Here is a 10,372-nt window from a genome sequence, read left to right on the forward strand (position 1 = left end):
ATGAGGCTTAGGAAGATGACTATCCCAAGTATCATGTTTGATATAAATCTAACGGACCCATTTGAGCCACAAACTATCAGGCTTGCTGTACAACCACCACACTAGCTTACCAACAGTAGCCAAATTCCACACTTGACTGTATCTAATACCCAGACCCCCTTCAGCTTGAGGGGTGCACACCTGCTCCCAGCTAAGAAGAGGGGATCTCATGTAAATACTAGTCCCATCCCACAGGTAATTTCTACAAATCCCATCAATTTTCTTTAAAACACATTTGGGGAGTAAAAAGATGTTAGCCCAATAAGTAAACAGAGAAGTAAGCACAACTTTAACCATTATTAATCTCCCTGCATAAGAAAGCTTCCTTGAACCAAATGATCTTATCTTCTCAATAACTTTCTCAATCAGAATTTGACAGTCTTTCTTCCCAAGCTTTCCAGCAGTAATGGGCACTCCCAGGTACTGAAAAGGGAGATGTCCTTCTTTACAGCCAGACAAGCCAATGATATATTGCTTATCAACCTTCTGAACACCAGCAAAATAGATATTGGACTTCTGTTTGTTCATATGCAGGCCAAAAGAAGCAGAAAAAGTGGTAAATGATATCACGAGCACAAGAATAGAATTTTTATCACCTTCAGAGAATAACAACAGGTCATCAGCAAACATGAGATGCTGTAATCTGAGTTTGCTGCACAAGGAATGAAATTTAAAAGGTAGAGCAGATGTAGTGAATTGCAGTATACGAGACATATATTCCGTTGCAATAGTGAAGAGGAGGGGGGAGAGAGGGTCCCCTTGCCTGAAGCCCTTCTTACCAGGAAAGTAACCAAAGGTCTCTCCATTCAGAACCAGGGATTATGTTGCAGTAGTCACAAACTCTTTTATAAGAGTTACAAACTGAGGAGGGAAGTTCAAAGCCAGAAGCATCTGAAAAAAGGAAGCTCCAATTAACAGAGTCGTAAGCCTTTTTAAGATCAACCTTCAGGATGCATCTAGAAGACCACAAACTTCATCTACTTGATCACTAAAGATCTCTTGAGTGGATAGAGACAACTCCCCCACTTTCTTGTCTTGGCCAACGAGGCCATCCTCTTAATTGCTTGACTTTGGTGAGCTTTTCAATCTCTCTTTGTTACAATTCACTTGCTCTTTGAATGGAGCATCATCAATTTTCTTCTTCCATTGGAATTCCGACTTCTTCCTATCATCCTTCCGGCTATAATGATCAACCATAAAACATGGTTCATGCAAACGGGGGGCTCTCATGGTCTTGTCAAGATTGAAAGTTTTGCTCTCATCTCCCACTTCTAGAGTGAGCTCTCCATGCTTCACATCAATCACCGCACCCGCGGTGGGCAAGAAAGGTCTTCCTAGAATGATTGGAATTTTGGAGTCTATTTCCATGTCAACAATGACAAAGTCCACCGGGATGAAAAATTTCCCAACTCTTACGGAAACATCTTCCCATATCCCTAATGGTGTCTTCGTTGATCTATCGGCCATTTGGAGTGTGATATTGGTGCATTTAAGCTCTCCTATCCCTAACCTTTTACTCACCGAGTATGGCATAACACTCACACTAGCCCCTAGATCACATAAGGCTTTGTTGATCATGGTGTCGCCAATGGTACACGGTATTGAGAAGCTTCCCGGATCTTTAAGTTTTGGAGGTCAACTCCCTTGAGATATTGCACTACTCACCTTTGTGAAGGCTGATGCGTGTCTTAAATATGATGTTTTACACCCCATTTTACACGCATTTTGACGTGAAGTATTTACTCAAGAAACGAACTTGGTGCGCATTTCGAGGCCTAGAAGACAACTTTATGAAGAATTTAGAAGCGACTACCAGCTACAGTGGTCGATCGACTGATGCCTATGGTCATCGACCAGAGCTCGATGATCAGAAGCTACTGTACAGCGCGTATCAGTCGATCGACTGAGATGTATGGTCGATCGACCAGACCGTGAATCTGACGCAAATTTCGAGAATTCCAAAGCCCATTGTAATTAGGTTTTAGGAATTAGTGTTACGTTATATTCCTATATAACGTAACGTAATGTTTTCAGAAGATCATCAAGTCTTTTATCATCAGTTTTAGGGATCGAATAATTAGGGTTCGATATTGAGTTTTGCATTAGTATTCACATTCAATCAATACAATTTATTTTCGTTCGTACTCTTGGGTTCTTCTTCCTGCTTTCTACTGGTAATTTTGGTTCCCTTATTCAGTTTACTTTATTTGTTCATAGATTAGAAATTGCTAGTTAGATTTCCCAAAGCCATATTATTGTTTTATGTTATTTATTTGTTTAGTTAATTCGATTATGAATTCGATTGCTTTATTAGTTAATTTTATTACTGTTGTCATCAATATCATGAGTAGCTAAATCCCATGTGCTAAGATGTAGGGAATCTTTAGGTTAGACGACTTCAATTCAGGCGACCTGTTTTCGGGTTCTGGTCGATCGACTGGGGCCGTGTTAGATTAGCTATGTTTTAATTAATTAAATTGCTATATTTGACGAATCGAGTGCACGCGACTAGTTGACTGTTTAGGAATTGACCGACCCGTTGAGATCGAAAGATAGGGAAGGGAGATAAACTACCTAATTAAGACGACTAAATTAATAGGATCGAGAGATAAATTAATTTAGATTTTGAGTTTCATTAATCAAGAACGAAATTTGGTATTAGTGAGATTAGGGACCCGTATCTCAGGCCGAAAGGTTGCTACCTGTTAAAAATGGACCGAGAGGACTTTTTATTTTCCCGTCTAACATGTTTAAGACAGTTTACCAAGAATTGCCGCCGTCGAAACTACAGTGAACCGACCGTCTTAGCACCTTTTTAATATTTGTTTTCATCCATTTCTTTAGTTTAATTTTAATTTTATTGCCTTTAGTTATATTAATAGTCAAAACAAACCCCCACTCATTTGTTACTTTAGACTAAAATTAGACAACTATTAATTGCATCGCCTCTCCGTGGTTCGACCCTGACTGCCGCTATCTATAGTAGTAGTTTGGAATTATAAATTTATCTTTGGTACTCTACGACGGTATCAAATTTTGGCGCCGTTGCCGGGGAGGCAATTGTTTAATTTTTAGTTGTTTTTATTTTAGTCCTTTTCTTAGTTTAAGGGACATCTGTTCCTTAAACTATCCTCATATTCTACTTGTAGTTTCCTGTTATGCGCAGGTCACAGGGTGGTGTACCAAGACCAACGGATCCTGAGATCGAAAGGACTTTGCCTAGTTACTACGATCATCTAGAGTATTGCCGACAGAGGAAGAGCTGAGTACTCTGCCTAGTTACTACGAAAACGAGCTATTTGAGGAGGATCCACCTTCGTCACCTATTTCTACTTCCTCAGCTGAGACCGTCATATCTCCAGACATGGCTGAAGAAGCAAGTATAGCCAGTCACTCCGAACCAACAGCTGAGAATCTCTATAAGGGATTCGCATTACCAGTGATGGACAGAAAATTCGAACCGAAACCGTCTTATATTAACTTGGTTGAGAGAAACCAATTTGGGGGAGCTGCAAATGAAGATGCAGCTAAACATATGGAGACATTCATTGACTACTGCTGCTCCATACCCCCACCAGCAGGTGTGACCCAGGACCAGGTGAAGAAGACGATGTTGATATTCTCGCTTCGTGATGCCGCAAGGTGAAGAAGACGATGTTGATATTCTCGCATTCTACAAGAAATATTTCTCTGCCTCGAAGACCAATGCCATTAGAGCTCAGATCACGAGCTTTAAACAGGGTCCTGATGAGAATTTTCATGAGGCATGGGTCCGTTTCAAGAAGTTGGTGCGAACTATTCCACACCATGGGTTCGAGCAATGGAGCCTATGCAATCAGTTTTAGAACGGGCTTTATGATGGTCAGAGGGCTATCCTGGATGCTGCAGCTAATGGCAGATTCCAGGAGAATGTTGGAGAAACTAAGGGGTGGAAAATCATTGATGATATGGCCCCCCATAAAGCTGAGCATGGAAATTCCAGGGGAAATCAAAGGAGAGCTGCTGAATCCCCTTCTGTAGCTGCATTAGAGGCTCTTACGGCGAGATTTGATAAGTATGAGCTTGGAAGAGGATCTCAAAAGGGAGGTATTTACCAAGTTAATGCTGTTTCAGACGGTCCCTTTACATGCAAAAGATGTGGAGCTGAGGGACATGTTTCGGATTTTTGTCCTAGTTCGACTGAAGTATGTGCTGCCTTTCAACATTATAGGCAGACTGGTACATATCCCGATTCCTCTTATATCCACCCCAATTTGAGGTGGTCTAATCAGAATATCCTTAATCCGGGTCCACAGCAGCAGCAGCAGCAAAGTTATGTGCTCCCTCATAAGCAACAACAGTTTCAAAAGCCTCCCTATGTGCCTCAGCAGCAGCAATTTCAAAGTTATGACATTTCTGAGTTGAAAAACATGGTTCAAAATCTGTAGGGTTTGCTGCAAAAGGAGTCTCAAGCTAGAGAGACTTCTACAAAAATGTTGGAGAGTCAAATTGCTTAACTGGCAAGCAAAAGTGCAACTCGAGCTCCGGGGTAATTACTGTCGCAGCCGGATCAAAAAGAGCCCCTAAATGCTATCACTTTCAGGAGTGGGTCTACCCTTGATGGGCCCGCTATGGTCGAGGACGCTACTGGAAAAGATGAGGCGGAACCAAGTAAGAAGAAGGCAGTAATGAACAGTAGCAAGAAAAAGACGATCAGCGGGTATATCAGTCGATCGACTGACATACCCGGTCGATCGACCAGTCCGCGAAATAGCACAGCTTCCGGTCCTGTAGAAGCCGGTCGATCGACAGACCTACACGGTCGATCGACTGAAAACGCTGCTGATGTTGAACCTTTTCGTCCTCCAATGCCAGATAACTTGAGGGACCACTTGTTTCGGGGTACGACGAATCCGAAATTATTGAGGCAAGACCCAAATGCTGATGGGTCTGTTCCGGTTCCAATGTATGACCCAATGACGATTAATAGCTCATTCTTAAGACGGTCTGAAGAAGGTTCGATCTTCAACAAGGAGAAGGTAGTGGATTTTCAGCCTAGTTCCACTGATGTCGGTATGAGAGACCTAGAGGAGAGGGCTAAGTTGCTTCTTACAGCCCCTTATCCAGAGAGATTGGTGCCGACAAAGGAATAGGTATCGTTTAACAAATTTGAAAATGTTATTCGTAGTTTAAATGTACAAGTTCCTTTCCTCGAATTAGTTAATCAAGTGCCTACTTACACGAAATTTATAAAGCAGCTTTTGTCTAAAAAGAAGTCACTTGATACTGTGCATTCTGTCGCACTAACTGAGGAGTCATGTTCTTATTTGACTCATACTGCACCTCATAAGCTAGCAGACCCCCGGTAGCTTTTCTGTTCCTTGTAATATTGGTACCTTCTCAATTGAGAAGGCATTATGTGACCTAGGAGCCAACATTAGCGTTATGCCTTTGAGTCTAGCTAAGAAATTGAAATTGACTAGGTTTGCAGTTACTAACATGACGGTACATATGGCTGATCGTTCTGCGGTCCAGCCTATAGGAGTCTTAGAGGACATTCCCGTGCAAATAGGAAAGTTTTTTTTCCCAGTTGACTTCGTTGTACTTGATATACCCGAGGATGCTCACATTCCTATCATTTTGGGTAGACCATTTCTGCACACTGCTGGTGCAGTTATAGATGTTGGCTCAGGGACATTGTTTTTGCCCAGCCCACTAAGAAGAAAGATCCTATGTGGCCAGTCACCTGTAATACGATTTCTGAGAAGAAATCTTATTTTGTGCTTTCTGATATGTCTGCCCCTATGCCTGTTTCTGCTATAACACCTCCGCCCCTTGATTGGGAGCAACTTGGAGGAAGATTCTTCTGTTTTGGATGTTGCAGGAGCTGGTTTGGGGAAGGAAGAGCCGCATGTTGCTCCAGCTGTGAAGGAGCCAATCGTTCAAAGAGGCGGCCTAGGATGTCTTAGCTATGGCACTGATGAGGAGCCAGTCAAGGTGATAGAGTCCGATTTGGATTTTCACGAGCCAGACGAGGTCATTGATTGGGGAGATGTTGGAGCTGCTGATCCGTTGAGTTCTGCGGATATTGGCATGGTTAGGAGCCCATGTGAGGAGATGAGCACTGTAGAGGCTACTTCTTGTAGCCAGAAGACGAGCAAGTGGGCCATTCCGTGGCCATTCTTGATCAACTATTAGTTGATCAAATGCTTTTCACAACATTTCATTGCTTTTGTTGAACTTTTTATTGTTTTGGTTTGCGCGAGACTTCGCTTTAATAAGTTTGCTTAGGATTTTAAAGGCTATAGAATGTTACTTTGGGTTTTTCGCAATTTTGGGCGCGTTATTATGTGTATTTGGAGGTTCATAGACCTAGTTAGCTCAATTTATTGAGCTAATTAAAGAAATCAGAAAGTTACAGCATGTATTTCAGTCGATCGACTGGCCACTATGGTCGATCGACTGAGCGCTACAGTTCCAGGAGATTCTGTTCCTGTCACTCTGGTCGATCGATTGGGTAAGGTGGTCGATCGACCATTGCCCGCGGATGTACCTGTTTTCGATCATTCCTCTGTTGTGTTTGGTCGATTTGCGGAGTTGAGGGAGTCATTTCTCCAATTTATTCTCCAATTTATTTCAGTTTTCTTCCGTTTTCTTGAATTGCACATAATTTTGCGTTTAATAAATTGTTTTATCGGAATTATGCGCGGTACTTCTGTTTCTTTTCAGGTACCTATGGTAGCACTGCTGGCTACTGAAACCTCCTAGCTCACGCTGGTTTGGGGAGGTTTCCTTTTGCTGCGCTTAAAGTCTTGTGAGTTTCCGAGGCTTTGTTTCATGTCAATTTTAGTTAATTTTATCGCAAATTCCCATTTCCCTTGATTATTTTCATTACATGATTTTGCACAATGGGGACATTGTGTGATTTGGTTTGGGGAAGGGTTTTGCATTGCATTCATATGTTTTATTGCATATCTGTTTCACGTTTATTGCATTTCTGCTTGCATTGTATATATTTTCCCTTATATATACAAAATATTAAAAAAAAAATTCAAAAAATTCAAAAACTTGCACGTTTATTTTAGCATATAGGTCGAGTCGGAACGGTAGTATTTCAATGATGACATTGCATTTTCATCTGTTTATGCCTAAGCCTTGCTAATTGATATGTTATTAGTAGAATCATATATGCATAGCCTACGAGTTTTCGTTAAATTTCTTGCTGAATCTTGAGACTTGACTTGGATTTATGGCAAACTACATCATTTTCTGAGTTTTAGAGCCTTTTAACTGGTGTCATTCATGACCGGTTTATCTAGAAATGTGAGTAGTTACTCCTAATGAGGCATGTTACATTAATATGCATAAATATGAACTTAATCTGCTTAATACTTGTATGCATTCGGGTTCGTGGTTCGTTGACACATGTGGTAGAGGTTTCCCTTTATTCATTTTACCCATAAACCCCTCATAGCCAAATTTAGCCTTTTGTCTCTTAACTACATCCTATATTTAGCCTGCCTTTGTCAAGCTAGTAGTCTTAGTTTTTGGGAATATGTTTATTGCGGTTTGGTTATTTTACTCTTTATTGAGATGTTGGTGAAATGGTGAAAAAGGGAAGGAAAGAAAAAATTGAAAAAAGAAAAAAAGAAAGAAAAAAAAAACAATGATTCGAAAAAAAAGAGTTCAGTCTATTGAACGGCTACATTGGTCGATCGACTGTGGACTGCAGTAGTGAAAAGAAAATTCGAAAAAATAACATGCTACAATTGTTATGAGTTGGTGATTTACTCTCCCATGTTGTATTTATATCATTTGGGGAGTTACATCTATTGGAGATGTTGAGTTTGGTGCTTGATAATTAGCACTGGTTTTATTGAAAATCTTGAGCAAGAAGTTGGATGTTGTCATATGGTTTTGTTTAGGTATTAGCTTGATCACCTATACCTCCACATTCCCATAAATGTTTTGCCCTTCCTGCCCATACCTCACATTGTTGGGAAATGTGTCCTCAACAATAGTGCGATCACATGATTTAAATATCATTATTAAATCTCATTTCAAGAATACGGAAGGGATGATACATTACATATATATAGTCAACTGGTCCACACATATCGGTAATGATTGGCTTGCTAGAGTTTGACATTACTGTCGTGCGACGGTGGTGATCAGTTGATCCCTTGAGGTCACACCTAAAGGACGATTCCCTTAATTGAAAAGGTTAATTAGTTGTATATCGATACAGATTAATTAATTCCTTAAAATTGAACAATTCGATTTGTGAGAAAGAGAATATTGATATCTTATTGTAATGGGATTAAATAAGATTTATTTTAGTAATAAAATGCTTTGTTGCTAAAATTATTTATTGTTTGAGAAACAATAAAGATAAGAATGAATGGTTAATTATAATTACAAGAAGTTGTGAATTATAACTGTATGACCCATTTTATTTAAGTGATCAAGCATCACTAGTCAATTTGTTGAATGTAATTTAATTAATTTATAAAATGATATTTATGTGATAAATATGCATTTAATTAATTAGTAACATGTATCATACTACATGTGACATATTGTGTGACAAATGACAAATTGACAAAAATAAAATGGTAGTCCATTTTATACATAATGGACCGAAAATAGTGGGTGTGTTAGTGGGTTTTGGTTGTTTTATTTTATTTGATAAAATAAACATCATGATGACTACTCTTGACTAGCCTTACAACCTACTCCACTTTCTTACACACCTATATTTTTGATAAGAGAAAAAAAAGAAAAGCAATGATGCTCCTTTGGGCTAGAGTTGGGCGGCACACACACTCTTAATTGAGTAGTGTTGGTTGCTTTATTTTTCTTAAATACTACCATTCATAAAACATGCAAGATGTTCATGTAGAATTTCCTCTCTTCTCTCTCTTCCATCTTCATCAAAAAGGATGAGATTTTAATCTAAATTGTTCATATAAATTACTAAGATTACTAGAAGTAGTATATGAGTATTAGTAATAGATTTTAAGGTAAACTACAATACAAACATCTAGTACATGTTTATTTGTGGGATTAAGGGATTGTCTTGGGTGCTACTAATTGGAGGGCTTCTAATTTGAAGTCAAGAATGTTCATCCATTAATGGAAAGCTCAAGAACTAACAAGAAGGAGATCTTGTTAGTGCCCATTATGACCGAAATCTTTATGGTGAGAAAATGTTTTCTTATCTTATTTTATTAATGTTTGCATGCATAAAATCCACATTTAATTTTATGACAAATTAATTTTAACATATATGAGTATGTTAGTATGTATATAGATCTACATTTCCTTCACACATATCCATATTTACCTCGGCATGTGTCATGGTCATTTGTTTGGTTGGAATGCATATGTACGGTTGTAGAGATTATTTTCATATTAGATTGCAGGCATGTTCTTATAGGTCGTAGTTAGGTGAGAGTCTGTACAAAATGAATTCTTTCTATCTTTTACATATATTCACCTGTGCTTATGTGTGATATGAGCGACCCGTGAGAGTCCATAATGATAAGTCTCTATAGTTGACGGTTCAGCAGTTTTTAACGACTACATAACTCGTTTGCATGATTCATATTGCTGATTGATTGTTAGTTATTGCATTAAATTGGTTTAGGCTTTACAAGTTGCATTTCGCTCTGAGATTGAAATCGTTCTATTAGGTTTTAGGATCGAGTCTAGTTCTTGCTTGGGGACAAGCAAGGGTTTGGTTTGGGGAAGTTTGATGCGTGTCTTAAATATGATGTTTTACACCCCGAGAAATGTAATGCATGGTATAAGTAAGTAGAGCTTTAATTGTGTTATTAAACTTCGGGACGAAGTTTGTTTTTTGGAGGGTAGAATGTGACACTTCATGTTTTAAGTTTATTTTGTGATACATTTAGATAAGTATGATATGGTTTGATAATGATTAAGTGAGTTAATTGTGTTGCAATGATAATAAGGTGAAATGGCATCCAGATGTGTTGATGGTTTCATGAGAGTTTTGTAGCATTTTTGGGTGAACTTCAGGACGAAGTTCATTTTAAGGGGGGAAGACTGTAAAACCCCGTAATTTGATAAGTATTATAAGAATAATTTATGTAATTCGAATAATTTATTATAAGGCATTTATATTAATAATTGCAAATAAGACGGTAATTAATAATAAAATAATGGATGAGTCGGGAAGACGAATTGGGCCGAGTAATAGGCATGTAATATGGTAATAATAGTACTAGTAATTCTATCTTTTATAATAATAATTATAGTAATAGTGATAATAATAATAATAATAATAATAATAGTAATAGTAATAGTAATAATAATAATAATAATAATA

At 38.5% G+C, this 10,372-nt stretch overlaps 1 non-coding gene across 1 annotated transcript; it reads right to left on the reverse strand.

The window, feature by feature from the left end:
• Window positions 1–3,746: 3,746 nt before the first annotated feature.
• Window positions 3,747–3,853, reverse strand: LOC141636042 (small nucleolar RNA R71). Its single transcript, XR_012540684.1, has one exon. It is a non-coding gene; the product is annotated as a small nucleolar RNA R71 (small nucleolar RNA).
• Window positions 3,854–10,372: the final 6,519 nt, after the last annotated feature.

The sequence above is a fragment of the Silene latifolia genome, chromosome Y, assembly GCF_048544455.1.
Source record: "Silene latifolia isolate original U9 population chromosome Y, ASM4854445v1, whole genome shotgun sequence".
Classification (NCBI taxonomy): domain Eukaryota; kingdom Viridiplantae; phylum Streptophyta; class Magnoliopsida; order Caryophyllales; family Caryophyllaceae; genus Silene; species Silene latifolia.